Consider the following 17,565-nt stretch of genomic DNA (forward strand, 5'->3'; position numbering starts at 1 on the left):
CTGGTCATCACAATGCTCCATGCCCTTGTCATCACAATGTGCCATTCAAACTGTCATCGCAATAATCCATGAAACTTATTAGACCAATGCTCCATGCCCTTGTCATCACAATGCTCCATGATCCCTATCATCACAGTGCTCCGTGACTCCAGTCATCACAATGGTTCAGGACGTTTGTCATCACAATGGTCTATGCCCTCGTCAGCAACAGTCTCTGTGACCTTTTTAACCACAATGCTCCATGAACTTTTCATCACAATGCTCTTTGACCCTTGTCATCACAATGCTCTGTGCCTTTCTAAGCACAACGCTGCAAGACCCTTGTCATCAAAATCCTACATGTGTTAGTTAGGACAATGCTCCAAGACAAATGTCATCAAAATGCTCCATGCGCTTGTCATCACATTGCTCCACAATCTTGTCATCACAATGCTCCATAAACCTTGTCATCACAATGCTCCATGCACTTCTCAACAAAATGCTCTCTCACCACTGATATCACAATGTTACATCACTATTCGTCACTATGCTCCCTCACCCCTGTCATCACAATGTTCCATGACTCCTGTCATCACAATGCTACATGCCCCTTTTCATCAGTATGCTCCATGAGATTTGTCATCACAAGGCTCCATGGTTTTCTCATCACAATGCTCCAGGAAATTGTCATCACAATGCTTCACGACCTTGTCCTGAAAATTCTCAATGGCCCTAGTCATGATAATGCTCCAAGCCCTAGTCATCACAATGCTTCATTATATTTGTCATCACAATCCTCCATTACATTTGGCATCACAATGCTCCCTGCCATTTTCATCGCAATGGATCATGACATATATCATCACAATGCTCCCTGACACCTGTCTTCACAATACTCCATGACCTTCTCGTCACAATGGTCCATGCCCTTGTCATCACAATGTACCATGTCCGCTGTCATCACAATAATCTATGAAACTTGACAGACCAATGCTCCATTCCCCTCTCATCACAGTGCTCCAAGCCCTTGTCATCACAATGCTCCATGACCCCTGTCATCACAGTGCTCCGTGACTCCATTCATCAAAGTGCTTCATAATATTTGTCATCACAATGGTCCATGCCTGCATCATCACAAGGCTCTGTGACCTTTGTCACCACAATGCTCCATGAAATTTTCATCACAATGCTCCATGACCCTTGTCATCACAATGTGCCACGCACTTTTCATCACACCGGTCCACAAATTTGTCATCGCAGTGCTCCATAAACATTGGAATCACAATGCTCCATACCCTTCTCATCACAATGCTCCATTACCCCTGTCATAACAATGCTCCATGAACCCTGCCATCACAATGTTCCAGGGCCTTTTCATCACAAGGCTCCATGACACTTGTCATCACAATGCTCCAAGACCCCTGTAATCACAATGCTCCATGCCCTTGTCTTCACAAAGCTCTATGACACATGTCATCAGAATGTTCCATGCCCTTCTCATCACAATGCTCCATTACCCCTGTCATCACAATGCTCCATGACCCCTGCCATCACAATGTTCCACGGCCTTGTCATCACAAGGCTCCCTGACACTTGTCGTCACAGTGTTCCAAGACACCTGTCATCACAATGCTCCATGCCTTTGTCAGAAAAATGCTACATGACCTTGTCATTACTATGCTCTTTGCGCATGTCATCACAATACTCCATTACAATTGTCATCACAATCCTCCATGAATCTTGGGATCACATTGCGTCATGCCCTTGTCATCACAATGCTCCATGCTCCCTGAAATCAAAATGATCCATGACCTCTGTCATCACAATGCTCCAAACCCTTGTGTTCACAGTGTTCCATAACACTTGTCATCACAACGATCCATGATGCCTGTCATCACAATACTCCATGCCTTTGCATCACAATGCTCCATGACCTTTGTCATCACAATTCTCAATACACTTGTCATCGCAGTGCTCCCTGACACTTGTCATCAGAATGCTCTTTGAACCCTGTCACGAAAAGGCTCCATGCCTATTTCATCACAATGCCCCATGCCATTTTCATCACAATGCTCCATGCCATTGTCATCAAAATACTCCTTAAGCTTGTCATCAGAATGCTCCTTGACACTTGTCATCACAATTATCCATGCACTTGTCAGCAAAATGCTCCCTGACCATTGTCGCCACGATGTCCCAAGCCACTGTCATCACAATGCTCCATTAGATTTGTCATCAGAATCCTCCATGACACTTGGCATCACAATGCTCCATGCCATTGTCATCACATTGGGCCATTACAAATGTCATCACAATGCTCCCTGACACCTGTCTTCACTATACTGCATGACCTGGTCATCACAATGCTCCATGCCCTTGTGATCACAATGCGCCATTCCAACTGTCATCACAATAATCCATGAAACTTATTAGAATGCTCCATGCCCTTGTCATCACAATGCTACATGCCCGAGTTATCACAATGCACCATGACCCCTGTCATCACAATGCTCCGTGACTCCAGTCATCACAATGCTTCATGACTTTTGTCATCACAATGGTCCATGCCCTCATCATCAACAGTCTCTGTGACCTATTTAACAACAATGCTCCATGAAATTTTCATCATAATGCTCTTTGACCCTTGTCATCACAATGCTCTATGCCTTTCTCAGCACAGTGTTCCATGACACTTTTCATCACAATGCTCCATGTGCTTGTCAGCACAATGCTCCGTGACACATGTCATCACAATGCACCATGCGATTGTCATCACAGTGTTCCACAATCTTGTCATCAGAATGATCTATAAGACTTGTGATCACAATGTTCCATGCACTTCTCATCAAAATGCTCTCTCACCACAGATATCACCATGTTACATCACTGTTCGTCACAATACTCCCTCACCCCTGTCATCACAGTGTTCCATGACTCCTGTCATCACAATGCTATATGCATTATCATCACAATGTTCGATGACACCTGACATCAAAATGTTCCATAACCCGTCATCAAAATGCTCCATGACCCGTTTCATCAAAATGCTCCATGACCCCTGACATCACAATGTTCTAGAACAGCTGTCATCAAAATGTTCCATGACCCTTTTCATCAAATTGCGCCATAAACCTGTCATCAATATGATCCCTGCCCTTCTCATCACAATGAACAACGCCGTTGTCATCAAAATGCTCCATTACCTTTGTCATCACAAAGATCCATGACCCTTGGCATCACAGTGCTCCATGTCATTGTCATCACAATGCTCCATGAAAGCTCTCATCACATTACTCCATGCCCTTTTCATCACAATGCTCCATGACACATGTCATTAGAATGCTCCATGGCCTTGTCTTCAAAAGGCTCCAAGACCCTTCTCATCACAATGCTCCAAGAAACCTGTAATCACAATGCTCCATGCCCCTTTTCATCTCAATGATCCATGAACCCTGTCATCACAATGCACCATGCCCATCATCATAATGCTTCTTGCTATTGTCATCACAATGAAATCAAATTGCATCATGAACTCTGTCATAACAATGCTCCAAACCCTTGTGATCACAATATTCCATAACACTTGTCATCACAATGCCCCATGACGCTCGTCATCACAATTATCCATGGTTTTCTCATCACAATGCTCCATGCCTTTTGTCATCACAATGCTCAATACACTTTTCATCATAATGCTCCCCGACACTTGTTATCTGTATGCTCCTTGAACCCTGTCATGACAAGGCTCCATGCCATTTTCATCACAATGATCCATGCCCTTTTCATCACAATGCTCCAAGACCCCTGTAATCACAATGCTCCATGCCCCTGTCATCACAAAGCTCAATGACTCATGTCATTAGAATGCTCCTTGGCCTTCTCCTCACAATGATCCATGCCCTTGTCATCACAATGTTCCAAGACACATGTAATCACAATGGTCCATGCCCCTGTTCATCAGTATGTTCCATGAGATTTGTCATCACAAGGCTCCATGGATTTGTTATCACAATGCTCCAGGACCTTGTCATCACAATGCTTCAAGACTTGTCATAAAAATTCTCAATGGCCCTTGTCATCATAATGCTCCAAGCCCTAGTCATCACAATGCTCCATTATATTTGTCATCACAATCCTCCATTACATTTGGCATCACAATGCTCCCTGCCATTGTCATCGCAATGGACCATGACCTATGTCATCACAATGCTCCCTGACACCTGTCTTTACAATAATCCATGACCTTCTCATCACAATGTTCCATGCCCTTGTCATCACAATGCTGCATGACCAGTGTCATCACAATAATCTATGAAACTTGTTAGAGCAATGCTCCATTCCCTTCTCATCACAATGCTCCATGCCCTTGTCATCACAATGCTCCAGGAACCCTGTCATCACAATGCTCCGTGACTCAAGTCGTCACAATGCTTCATATCGTTTGTCATCACAATGGTCCATGCACGCATCATCTCAATGCTCTGTGACATTTGTAACCACAATGCTCCATGAACTATTCATCACAGTGCTCCGGGACCCTTGTCATCACAATGCTCCATGTCTTTGTCAGAACAATGCCCCAGAACCCTTGTCATCACAATGTGCCAAACGATTTTCATCACAACGTTCCACAACCTTGTCATTGCAATGCTCCATAAACCCTGTAATCACAATGCTCCATGCACTTCTCATCAAAATGCTCTCTCACCAGAGATATCACAGTGTTCCATCACTAGTCATCAGAATACTTCCTCACGCCTGTAAACACAATGTGCCATGACTCCTGTCATCACGTTGCTACATCCCTTTATCATCACAATGTTCCATGACCCTTGACATCACAATATTCCATAGCCCCTGTCATCAAAATGCTCCATGACCATATTCATCCAAAAGCTCCTTGACCCCTGATATCACAATGTTCTATAACCCCAGTCATCAAAATTGTCCATTACAATTTTCATCAAATTGCTGCATGACCCTGTCATCAAAATGCTCCCTGCATTTCTCATCACAATGCACCACGCCCTTGTCATAAAAATGTTCCATGACCTTTGTCATCAAAAAGCTCCATGATACTTGGCATCACAATGCTCCATGTCATTGCCATCACAATTCTCCATGAACCTTCTCATCACATTTCTCCATGCCTTTGTCATCACAAAGCTCCATGACACTTGTCATCACAATGCTCGATGCCCCTCTCATCACAATGCTCCATGCCCTTGCCATCACAATGCTCCATTACCCCTGTCATGACAATGCTCCATGACTCCTGCCATCACGATGTTCCATGGCCTTGACATCACAAGGCTCCATGACCCTTCTCATCACAATGCTCCATTACTTCTGTCATAACAATGCTCCATGACCCCTGCCATCACAATGTTTCAAGGCCTTGTCATCACAAGACTCCATGACCCTTGCCATCACAATGATCCAAGACCCTGGTAATCACAATGCTCCATGCCCTTGGCAACACAAAGCTCCATGACACATGTCATCAGAATGTTCCATGCCCTTTTCATCACAGTGCTCCATGCCCTTGTCATCACAATGCTCCAAGACCCCTGTAATTACAATGCTCCGTGCCCCTTTTCATCTAAATGCTCCATGAACCCTGTCATCACAATGCACCTTGCCCATCATCTTAATGCTTCATGCTATTGTCATCACAATGAAATCAAAATGCTCCATGACCTCTGTCATCATAATGCTCCAAACCCTTGTGATCACAAGGTTCCATAACACTTATCATCTCATCACCCCCTGACGCTCATCATCACAAATATCCATGGTCTTCTCATCACAATGCTCCATGAAATTTGTCATCACAATGCTCAAAACACTTGTCATCACAATGCTCCCTGACACTTGTTGTCTGTATGCTGCTTGAAACCTGTCATGAAAAGTTTCCATGCCTTTTTCATCACAATGATGCATGCCCTTTTCATCACAATGCTCCAAGACAACTTTAATCAAAATGCTCCATGCCCTTGCCATCACAATGCTCCATGCACCTTTTCATCAGAATGCTCCATGAGACTTGTCATCACAAATCTCCATGTTCTTCTCATCACAATGCTCCAGGACCTTGTCATCACTATGCTCCATTCCCTTGTCATCACAATGCTCCATGACCCCTGCCTTCACAATACTCCATGAACATTTTCAGCCCAGTGCTCCATGACCTTCTCATCACAATGCTCAATGACCAATATCATCACAATGCTCCATGACCACAGTCATCACAAAATTCCACGACACCAGACAACACAATGATCCGAGACTCTTGTCATCACAATGCTCCATTCCCTAGTCATCACAATGCTCCATGAACCCTCTCATCACAATAATCATTGAACATTTTCAGCCCAATGCTCCATGCCCCTGTCATCACAATGCTCCATGCCATTGTCATCACAATGCTCCCTGACCCCAGTTCTCACAATGCTCCGTGACTCCAGTCATCACAAGGATTCATGACCTCTGTCATCACAATGACCCATGCCCTCATCATCACAAGGCTCTGTGAACTTTGTCACCACAATGTTCCATGAACTTTTCATCACAATGCTCCGTGACACTTGTTATCCCAATGCTCCGTCCCTTTGTCAACTCAATGCTCCATGACCCTTGTCATCACAATGTTCCATGCGCTTGTCAACACAGTGCTCCATGACGCATGTCATCACAATGCTCCTTGCAGGTCTTATCAAAATGCTCTTTCACCACTGATATCAAAATGTTCCCTCACTAGTCATCACAATACACCCACTCCCCTGTCATCACAATGGTCCATAACCCCTGTCATGAAAATGTTCCATCACCCCTGACATCACAATGTTCCATAAGCCCTGTCATCAAAATGTTCCATAACACTTTTCATCAAATTGTTCCATGACCCTGTCATCACAATGCTCCCTGCCCTTCTCATCACAAAGCACAACACCGTTGTCATCAAAATGCTCCATGACTTTGTCATCACAAAGATCCATGATCCTTCGCATCACAATGCCTCATGTCATAGTCATCACAATTCTTCATGACCTTTGTCATCACAATGGTCCATGCCCTCGGCATCAACAGTCTCTGTGACTTTTTAACCTCAATGCTCCATGAAATTTTCATCACAATGCTATTTGACCCTTGTCATCACAATATTCTATGCCTTTCTCAGCACAATGCTCCATGACACATGTCATCACAGAGCACCATGCGCTTGCCATCACAGTGCTCCACAATCTTGTCATCACAATGCTCCATTAACCTTGTCATCACAATGCTCCATGCACTTCTCATCAATATGCTCTCTCACCACTGATATCACAATGTTACATCACTATTCATTACAATACTCCCTCACCCCTGTCATCACAATGTTCCATGACTCCTGTCATCACCATGCTACATGCACTTATCATCACAATGTTCGATGACCGATAACATCACAATGTTCCATAAGCCCTGTCATCAAAATGCTCCATGACCCTTTTCATCAAAATGCTCCATGTCCCCTGACATCACAATGCTCCAAAGCCCTTGTCATTACAGTGCTACATGACGCTCGTCATCACAATTATCCATGGTCTTTTCATCACAATGCTCCACGGTCTTGCCATCACAATAAACCATGCCCTGGTCATCACACTGCTCCATGTCCCTTGTCATCACAATTCTCCACGTCATTGTCATCACAATGCTCCATGACAGTTCTCATCACAATGTTACATGCTTTTGTCATCACAATTCTCCATGCACATGTCATCGCAATGCCCCATGACCCCTGTCATAACAAGCTCCATGCCTTTGTCATCACAATGCTTCACGACCTTTTCATCAAAATTCTCAATGGCCGTTGTCATCAAAATGCTCCATGACCCTTGTCATCACAATGATCCATGCCCTTGTCATAACAATGCTCCATTACCTTTGTCATCACAATCCTCCAAAACACTTGACATCACAATGCTCCATGCCATTGTCATCACAATGGAACATGAAATATGTCATCACAATGCTCCCTGACACCTGTCTTCACAATACTGCATGACCTTGTCATCACAATGTGCCATGCCCACTGTCAAAAAATTATCCTTGAAACTTGTCAGGCCAATGCTCCATGCCCCTGTCATCACAATGCTCCATGCCCTTGTCATCACAATGCTCCATGACTGCAGTTCTCACAGTGCTCCTTGACTTCAGTTATCACAAGGCTTCATGACCTGTGTCATCACAATGATCCATGCCCTCATCATCACAAGGCTCTGTGAACTTTTTCACCACAATGCTCCATGAACTTTTCATCACAATGCTCCGTGACACTTGTTACCACAATGCTACATCCCTTTGTCAACTCAATGCTCCATGACCCTTGCCATCACAATGTTCCATGACCTTTGTCATCACAATTCTCAATACACTTGTCATCACAATGCTCCCTGACTCTTGTGGTCAGAATGCTCCTTGAACCCTGTCACGAAAAGGCTCCATGCCGTTTTCATCACAATGCCCCATGCCATTTTCATCACAATAATCCATGCCTTTGTCATCAAAATACTCCACAAGCTTGTCATCCAAATGCTCCATGACCCGTGTCTTCACAATTCTCCATGCAATTGCCAGCACAATGCTCCCTGACACTTGTCATCACAATGCTCCAAGCCATTGTCATCACAATGCTCCATTAACTTTGTCATCAGAATCCTCCATGACACTAGGCATCACAATGCTCCATGCCATTGTCATCACAATGGGCCATTACATATATCATCACAATGCTCCCTGACACCAGTCTTCACAATACTGCATGACCTGGTCTTCACCATGCTCCATGCCCTTGTCATCACAATGCGCCATTCCAACTGTCATTGCAATAATCCATGAAATGTATTAGAACAATTTTCCATGCCCCTGTCATCACAATGCTCCATGCCCTTGTCATCACAATGCTCCAAGCCATTGTCATCACAATGCTCCATTACCTTTGTCATCAGAATCCTCCGTAACACTTGGCATCACAATGCTCCATGCCATTGTCATCACAATGGGCCATTTCATATGTCATCACAATGCTCCCTGACACCAGACTTCACAATACTGCATGAACTCGTCTTCACAATGTTCCATGCCCTTGTTATCACAATACTCCATGACCCATGTCATCACAATGCTCCGTGTGTCCAGTCATCACAGTGCTTCATGACCTTTGTCATCACAATGGTCCATGACCTCGTCAGCAACAGTTTCTGTGACCTTTTTAACCTCAGTGCTCTATGAACTTTTTATCACAATGCTCTTTGACCCTTGTCATCACAATACTCTATGCCTTTCTCAGCACAAGGCTCCATGACCGTTGTCATCACAATGCTACATGCGCTTGTGAGCACAATGCTCCATGACCCCTGTCTTAGCAAGCTCCGTGCCTCTGTCATCACAATGCTTCACGACCATTTCATCAAAATTCTCAATGGCCGTTGTCATCAAAATGCTCCATGACCCTTGTCATCACAATATTCCATGCACTTGTCAGCGCTGTGCTCCACGACCCATGTCATCACAATGTTCCATAAACCTTGTCATCACAATGCTCCTTTCACGTCTTATCAAAATGCTCTCTCACCACTGATATCATAATGTTCCCTCACTAGTCATCACAATACAACCACTCCAGTGTCATCACAATGGTCCATAACCCCTGTCATGAAAATGTTCCATGACCCCTGACATCACAATGTTCCATAAACCCTGTCATCAAAATTTTCCATGACCCTTTTCATCAAATTGCTCCATGATCCTGTCATCACAATGCTCCCTTCCTTTCTCGTCACAATGCACCACGCCCTTGTCATCAAAATTCTCCATGATTTTGTCATCACAAAGAACCATGACCCTTGGCATCACAATGCTCCATGTCATTGTCATCACAATGCTCCATGATCGCTCTCATCACATTGATCCATGCCCTTGTCATCACAAAGCTCCATGATGCATGTCATCAGAATGCTCCATGGCCTCCTCATCACAGTGCTCCATGCACTTGCCATCACAATGCTCCATTACACCTGTCATCACAATGTTCCAAGACTACTGTAATCACAATGCTCCATGCCCCTATTCATCTCAATGCTCCATGAACCCTGTCATCACAATGCACCATGCCCTCCATCATAATGCTTCATGCAATTGTCATCACAATGAAATCATAATGCTCCATGACCTCTCTAATCACAATGCTCCAAATCCTTGTGATCAAAATGTTCCATAAAACTTGTCATCACAACGCTCCATGATGCCTGTCATCACAATACTCCATTCCCTTTTCATCACAATGCTGCATGACTTATGTAATCACAATTCTCAATACACTTGTCATCACAATGCTCCCTGACACTTGTCATCAGAATGCACCTTGAACCCTGTCACGAAATGGATCCATGCCTTTTTCATCACAATGCCCCATGCCGTTTTCATCACAATGATCCATGCCATTTTCATCAAAATACTCCACAAGCTTGTCATCAGAATGCTCCATGATATTTGTCATCACAATTCTCCATGCACTTGTCAGCACATTGCTCCCTGACCCTTGTCATCACAATGCTCCAAGCCATTGTCATCACAATGCTCCATTAACTTTGTCATCAGAATCCTCCATGACACTTGGCATCACAATGCTCCATGCCATTGTCATCACAATGGGCCATTACATATGTCATCACAATGCTCCCTGACACCAATCTTCACAACACTGCATGACCTGCTCTTCACAATGCTCCATGCCCTTGTCATCAAAATGCACCATTCCAACTGTCACTGTAATAATCCATGAAACTTATTAGACCAATGCTCCGTGCACTTGTCATCACAATGCTCCATGCACTTGTTATCACAATGCTCCATGACCCATGTCATCACAGTGCTCCGTGACTCCAGTCATCTCAATGATTCATGACCTTTGTCATCACAATTGTCCATGCCCTCGTCATCAACAGTTTCTGTGACATTTTTAACCTCAATGCTCCATGAAATTTTCATCACAATGCTCTTTGACCCTTTTCATCACAATACTCTATTCCTTTCTCAGCACAATTCTCCGTGACCGTTGTCATCACAATGCTCCATGCGCTTGTCAGCACAATGCTCCATGACCTTTTTCATCACAATTCTCAATACACTTGTCACCACTATGCTCCCTGACTCTTTTCGTCAGAATGCTCCTTGAACCCTGTCACGAAAAGGCTCCATGATGTTTTCACCACTATGCCCCATGCCATTTTCATCACAATAATCCATGCCATTGTCATCAAAATACTCCACAAGCTTGTCATCCAAATGCTCCATGAACCGAGTCATCACAATTCTCCATGCACTTGCCAGCACAATGCTCTCTGACCCTTGTCATCACAATGTTCCAAGCCATTGTCATCACAATGCTCCATTACCTTTATCATCAGTATCCTCCATGACAGTTGGCATCACAATGTTCCATGCCATTGTCATCACAATGGGCCATTACATATATCATCACAATGCTCCCTGATACCTGTCTTCATAATACTGCATGACCTGGTCTTCACAATGGTCCATGCCTTTGTCATCCCAATGCGCCATTCCAACTGTCATTGCAATAATCCGTGAAACTTATTAGACCAATGTTCCATGCCCTTGTCATCACAATGCTCCATGCCCTTGTTATTACAATGCTCCGTGACTACAGTCATCACAAAGCTTCATGACATTTGTCATCATAATAGTCCATGCCCTCGTCATCAACATTCTCTGTGACCTTTTTAACCTCAATGCTCCATGAAATCTTCATCACAATGCTCTTTGACACTTGTCATCACAATACTCTATGCCTTTCTCAGCCCAATGCTCCATGACTGTTGTCATCACAATGCTCCATGCCCTTGTCAGCACAATGATCCATGACACGTCATCACAATGCACCATGCGCTTGTCATCACAGTGCTCCACAATCTTGTCATCACAATGCTCCATTAACCTTGTCATCACAATGCTCCATGCACTTCTCATCAATATGCTCTCTAACCACTGATATCACAATGTTACATCACTATTCATTACAATACTCCCTCACCCCTGTCATCACAATGTTCCATGACTCCTGTCATCACAATGCTACATGCACTTATCATCACAATGTTCGATGACGTATGACATCACAATATTCCATAACCCCTGTCATCAAAATGCTCCATGACATTTTTCATCAAAATGCTCCATGTCCCCGGACATCACAATGCTCCATAGCCCTTGTCATTACAGTGCTCCATGACGCTCGTCATCACAATTATCCATGGTCTTCTCATCACAATTCTCCACGGTCTTGCCATCACAATGCTCCATGCCCTGGTCATCACAAGGCTCCATGTCCCTTGTCATCAAAATTCTCCAAGTCCTTGTCATTACAAAGCTCCATGACAGTTCTCATCACAATGTTACATGCTTTTGTCATCACAATTCTCCATGCACATGTCATCGCAATGCCCCATGACCCCTCTCATAGCAAGCTCCATGCCTTTGTCATCACAGTGATTCACGACATGTTCATCAAATTTCTCAATGGCCGTTGTTATCACAATGCTCCATGAAACTTGTCATCACAATGCTCCAAGCCCTTGTCATCACAATGCTCCATGCCATTGTCATCACAATGGAACATGAAATATGTCATCACAATGCTCCCTGACACCTGTCTTCACAATACTGCATAACCTTGTCATCACCTTGTGCCATGACAAATGTCAACAAAATTATCCATGAAACTTGTCAGACCAATGCTCCATGCCCCTGTCATAACAATGCTCCATACCCTTGTCATCACAATGCTCCATGACCCCAGTTATCACAATGCTCCGTGACTCCAGTCATCACAAGGCTATATGAAATGTGTTATCACAATGATCCATGCCCTCATCATCACAAGGCTCTGTGAACTTTGTCACCACAATGCTCCATGAACTTTTCATCACAAGGCTCCGTGACACTTTTTACCACAATGCTCCATCGCTTTGTAAACTCAATGCACCATGAACCTTGTCATCACAATGTTTCTTGTGCTTGTCAGTGCAGTGCTCCATGACCCATGTCATCACAATGCTCCATAAACCTTGTCATCACAATGCTCCTTGCACGACTTATCAAAATGCTCTCTCACCACTGATATCAAAATGTTCCCTCACTAGTCATCACAATACACCCAATCCCCTGTCATCACAATGTTCCATAACCCCTGTCATGAAAATGTTCCATGACCCCTGATATCACAATGTTCCATAATCTCTGTCATCAAAATGTTCCATCACCATTTTCATCTAATTGCTCCATGACCCTGTCATCACAATGCTCCCTGCCCTTCTCATCACAATGCACAACGCCCTTGTCATCAAAATGCTCCACGACTTTGTCATCACAAAGAAACATGACCCTTGGCATCACAATGCTCCAGTACCTTGTCATCACAATGCTCCAAGACACCGGTCATCACAATACTCCATGAATATTTTCAGCGAAGTGCTCCATGACTTTCTCATCACAATGCTCCATGACCCCTGTCACTACAATGCTCCATGACCCCTGTCATCACATCGCTCCATGTCCCTTGTCATCAAAATACTCCATGAACATTTCCATCCCAATGCTCCATGACACTTGTCATCACAATGATCCATGCTCTACTCATCCCAGTGCTCCATGACCCCTTTATTCAAAATGCTCCGTGACGCTTGTCATCACAGTGCTCCATGACACCTCTCATCACAATGCTCCATGCCTTTGTCAGCAAAATGCTACATGACCTTGTCATTACAATTCTCTGTGCACTTGTCATCACAGTACTCCATTACCATTGTCATCACAATCCTCCATGAACCTTGGGATCACATTGATTCATGCCCTTGTCATCACAATGCTCCATGCTCCTTGTAATCAAAATGATCCATGACCTCTGTCATCACAATGCTCCAAACCCTTGTGATCACAATGTTCCATAACACTTGTTATCACAGCGCTCCATGATGCCTGTCATCACAATACTCCATGTCCTTTTCATCACAATGCTCCATGACCTTTGTCATCACAATTCTCAATACACTTGTCATCGCAGTGCTCCCTGACACTTGTCGTCAGAATGCTCCTTGAATCCTGTCATGAAAAGGCTCCATGCCTTTTTCATCACAATGTCCCATGCCATTTTCATCACAATGCTCCATGCCATTGTCACCAAAATACTCCACAAGCTTGTCATCAGAATGCTCCATGACCTTTGTCATCACAATTCTCCATGCACTTGTCAGCACAATGCTCCCTGACCGTTGTCATCACAATGCTCCAAGCCATTGTCATCACAATGCTCCATTACCTTTGTCATCAGAATCCTCCATGACACTTGGCATCACAATACTGAATGCCATTGTCATCACAATGGGCCATTACATATGTCATCACATTGCTCCCTGACACCTGTCTTCACAATACTGCATGACCTGGTCTTCACAATGCTCCATGCCCTTGTCATCACAATGCACCATTCCAACTGTCATTGCAATAATCCATGAAACTTATTAGACAAATGCTCCGTGCACTTGTCATCACAATGCTCCATGCCCTTGTTATCACAATGCTCCATGACCCATGTCATCACAATGCTCCGTGACTCCTGTCATCTCACTGATTCATGACCTTTGTCATCACAGTGGTCCATGCCCTCGTCATCAACAGTCTCTGTGACCTTTTTAACCTCAATGCTCAATGAAATTTTCATCACAATGCTCTTTGACCCTTGTCATCACAATACTGTATGCCTTTCTCAGCACAATGCTCCATGACTGTTATCATCACAATGTTCCATGCGCTTGTCAGCACAATGCTCCATGACACATGTCAGCACAATGCACCATGCGCTTGTCATCACAGTGCTCCACAATCTTGTTATCACAGTGCTCCATTAACCTTGTCATTACAATGCTCCACGCACTTCTCACCAATATGCTCTCTCACCAATGATATCACAATGTTACATCACTATTCATCACAATACTCCCTCACCCCTGTCATCACAATGCTACATGCACTTATCATCACAAAGTTCGATGACCTATGACATCACAATGTTCCATAAGCCCTGTCATCAAAATGCTCCATGAACCTTTTCATCAAAACGCTCCATGTCCCCTGACATCACAATGCTCCATACCCCTTGTCATTACAGTGCTCCATGTTGCTCTTCATCACAATTATCCATGGTCTTCTCATCACAATGCTCTACGGTCTTGCCATCACAATGCTCCATGCCCTGGTCATCACAGTTCACCAAGTTCTTGGCATCAATATGTTCTATGACACTTCTTATCACAGTGTTACATGCTATGTCAGCACAATACTACACAATCTTGTCATCAGAATGCTCCATGACCCCTGTCATCACAATACTCCATGAACATTTTCAGCCTAATGCTCCATGACATTCTCATCGCAATGCTCCATGACCAATATCGTCACAATGCTCCATGACCACTGTCATCACAACACTCCATGACACCTGACAACACAATGATCCAGGACTCTTGTCATCACAATGCACCATTACCTAGGCATCACAATGCTCCATGAACCCTATCATCACAATACTCCATGAATATATTCAGCCCAAACTCCATGACCCATGTCATCAAAATGATCAATGCCCTGGTCATCCCTATGCTCCATGACCTCTGTATTCACAATGCTCTGTGACGCTTTTCATCACAGTGCACCATGACACCTGTCGTCACAATGCTCCATGCCTTTGTCAGCAAAATGCTACATGACCTTGTGATTACAATGCTCTGTGCGCTTGTCAACAGAATATTCCATTACCATTGTCATCACAATCCTCCATGAACCTTGGGATCACATTGCTTCATGCCCTTTTCATCACAATGCTCCATGCTCCTTGAAATCAGAATGATCCATGACCTCTGTCATCACAATGCTCCAAACCCTTGTGATCACCATGTTCCATAACACTTGTCATCACAACGCCCCATGACGCTCGTCACCACAATTATCCATGGTCTTCTCATCACAATGTTCCATGAACATTGTCATTACAATGCTCAATACCCCTGTCATCACAATGCTCCCTGACACTTGTCCTCAGTATCATCCATGAACCCTGTCATGACAAGGCTCCATGCCATTTTCATCACAATGTTCCATGCCCTTTTCCTCACAGTGCTCCAAGCCCCCTGTAATCACAATGCTCCATGCCCTTGTCATCACAGAACTCCGTGATGCATGTCATCAGAACTCTCCCTGGCCTTCTCATCCCATGTTCCATGCCCTTGTCATCACAATGCTCCTCAACCCCTGTAATCACAATGCTCCATGCCCCGTTTCATCAGAATGCTCCATGAGACTTGTCATCATAAGGCTCCATGGTCTTCTCATCACAATGCTCCAGTACCTTGTCATCACAATGATAAATGACACCTGTCATCACAATACTCCATGAACATTTTCAGCCCAATGCTACATGACCTTCTCATCACAATGCTCCATGACCACTGTCAGCACAACGCTCCATGAACCCTGACAACACAATGATCCGGGACTCTTGTCATCAAAATGCTCCATGCGCTTGCCATCCCACTGCTCCATGACAGCTTTAATCACAATGCTCCGTGACGCTCGTCATCACAGTGTTCCATGAGCATTGTCCTCACAATGCTCCATGCTTTTGTCAGCAAAATGCTACATAATCTTGTCATCACAACGCTCCATGAGTTGGTCATCACAATCCTCCATGACCCTTGGGATCACATTGCTTCATGTCCTTGTCATATCTCTCTTGCCTTTCTGGTTTTTACAGATTTTCGGATGTCCCATTTGACCGCTGGGTAGTGACAATACTTTGTAGTGTGGATTTGCATTGCACGCTTGCTTGATTGGCCAAAAACGGTGTATGCATTTTCTCCTGAATATATTCAGGAGAAAAGCCATACGCCGTTTTTGGCCAAGTGCATCACTGTCGAAGTTGTGATGCTTTTCCTGTGCTTTAAAGGCGATTCCAATTTACCTCATGAAATATGTTTTGTGCAATTCTGCCTCATTTTAAAGTCCGCTTCGTTCCCTTCTCCCAACAGATTTTTGGAAGAGAGTAGTCCTTTATAACTCTGCAGGTTTGTGAATTGCTGTGCCCCTGAGCTCCAATTTTCAAATCCCATTTTTGGGAGCTGACCGCAAATCCACAATTTTGCTTCAGGACCTATACTGGTTCCAGGGGTGGCTATACTGTTCCCTACGGGTGGCTGAGACTTTGGTTAATTCTTCTTCCTGACGGGAATTTAGAGTGACATGTGCCGTCCAAATGCCTACATCTACTCTCTGATTGGTTCTCCCTCTTCCCTTTCATCCTTTGCACAATTAGCAAACTGTGCGAACCAGGATGTTATAGGGGTTAACTCGCCTAAGTTGGGAGTTTGATAGTAAGGCATTTGGAATGCCAACCTGGAGCACAAGGAGAGGAAAAATTAGGAGACTTTTAGAAACCTTTCGCCATCACAGTGTGTCCATTCTCTA

The sequence above is a fragment of the Mesoplodon bidens genome (assembly GCF_964165515.1).
Source record: "Mesoplodon bidens genome assembly, contig: HAP1_SCAFFOLD_47, whole genome shotgun sequence".
Taxonomy (NCBI): domain Eukaryota; kingdom Metazoa; phylum Chordata; class Mammalia; order Artiodactyla; family Ziphiidae; genus Mesoplodon; species Mesoplodon bidens.